Source organism: Peromyscus leucopus, chromosome X (genome assembly GCF_004664715.2).
Source record: "Peromyscus leucopus breed LL Stock chromosome X, UCI_PerLeu_2.1, whole genome shotgun sequence".
NCBI lineage: Eukaryota > Metazoa > Chordata > Mammalia > Rodentia > Cricetidae > Peromyscus > Peromyscus leucopus.
Genome location: NC_051083.1, coordinates 8,030,498 through 8,032,361, shown reverse-complemented (window position 1 = coordinate 8,032,361; position 1,864 = coordinate 8,030,498).

Here is a 1,864-nt window from a genome sequence, read left to right as displayed (position 1 = left end):
CAGAAGACAACTTGCAAGAGTCTGGGCTCTGGGAATCGAACTCATGTTGTCAGGCTCAGTGGCAAATACTTTGAAGAACTATGTTATTGAAGGTTGGCTGTCCCACTATTAAGTGCCAGCGATAGGCTTAGAGCCTAGATTTGTATAGTGTAACACAGACCAGGCTCCTATTGTGACACCACTCTGCCTTCCACATTTTGATGCCCTCCTTCCCTCCTTTGTAGTCTAGGACGACCTTCAACCTCTGACTCTCCTGGCTTCACCTTCTGAGTGCTAGGATTAGAGAGGTCTGTGCCACCTCACCCACTTTATGCTGACTAAAAGCTTCATGCATGTAATAGGCTAGCACTCTGCTAACTGAGCTAAATCAGCCCAGTTACTACTTTTCATAGTAATAATTATTATAAAACAAAAATTTCCCATTTTTGTATGTCATAAATTTAAAATAAAATGGAATCATTTTCTCAACAGTGAATGGGAAAGGGTCTAAACTTATTTTACATACATTTGACAGATGATAAACTATGAAAAAGGCCAAAAATTACATAGTGATGTAAGACTTATGTTACTATATAGAAACTGCTTCATGATTGATGGGTGATAAATCCTTGTAGTTAGAATAAACATAAAGCGCTGGTATAGCCAGCCATGGTGGTGCAATTCTACTATCACAGAACTGAGGAATCTAAGGCAGGAGACGCCAGACGCCCAGACGCCAGCCTGGGTTACAGAGCAAGACCCTATCTCCTAAAATCTGTGATCCAACAAACAAGAATTCCCCCAAAGCAAAAAAAAACAAAAAAAAAAACAAAAAAACAAAAACAAAAAAAAAAAAAAAACAGCTTTGGTTTAGAGGTCACACAGCTTGTACAAAGCATCAGAAACCGGCTGTGCTAGCTAGACTCCAGCCCCTCCCTGTCACTGTACCTCTAATACTCTATCCTAGCAATGGAGGACGGGAAGGCATTGAGGCATGGGTAGTGGGTTGCTTTATATCATTTTTGGGAAGGCACTGAATCAAGAATCACTAACTTTGGGAATATAGCCAAATACTGACAGATTTGATTTCTGTTTGTGCAAGTTGAGTGTTTGTGTGTTAGTGAGGCCAAAAATCTCCCAGGCTTTGAAGGTCACCATTTGTGACACTTAACAACGCATGTGTTAATTTAGCTATAGAAAATATTCAGTCCCCTGTACTCACTCAAGTGAAATGGAATACCATAGAGTGGAAGAGATGTTCTCTAAAACTGTAATTAAGCATGAAATATAATTCATATAAAACTAGAGTTTGTTCATCTAGTTACTAGTCCCCAGGCAGCAATTTAAAGCGCTGTCTGTTTGCAACAATCAGTTGGGGTTTTCATAGTCTCTCACTGAATACGGCTAGGATTTACTGACTCAGCAGTTACATATCCTGAAATCTAAATTTAAATATACCCTATTGATTACAGGTGTAAACTTACTATTTAAAACATATAAAACTCCATTTATAAAGGGATCCTTTTCTTCATATAGTCATTCTTTAATAATTAATATTTCCCTATCCCCTAAGACTGGAGGTGTGCCCTGTTATATGAAATACATATTAAATCTGCCTTTCCAAAATAGTCGACAGAAGGCTTAGTTTTTCTCTTGATTATACTATGGATCGAACAGCAGACTTTTATTTGCACCTCCTAAGGGGCAGAACAAGCAAATATTATTATTAAGGGTTTTCGTTCGTAGTGGAAGCAGGAAAAGCTTTTCTGGGCAGCAAACTGTGTTGAGGCTCCTGTTCCTCTAAGGCTAGTTCACATGCAGCTCCTACTTTTCCATGGAGGTCCCACTGAGATGACAGCAACAGAACCCAACATTCTGGATATCC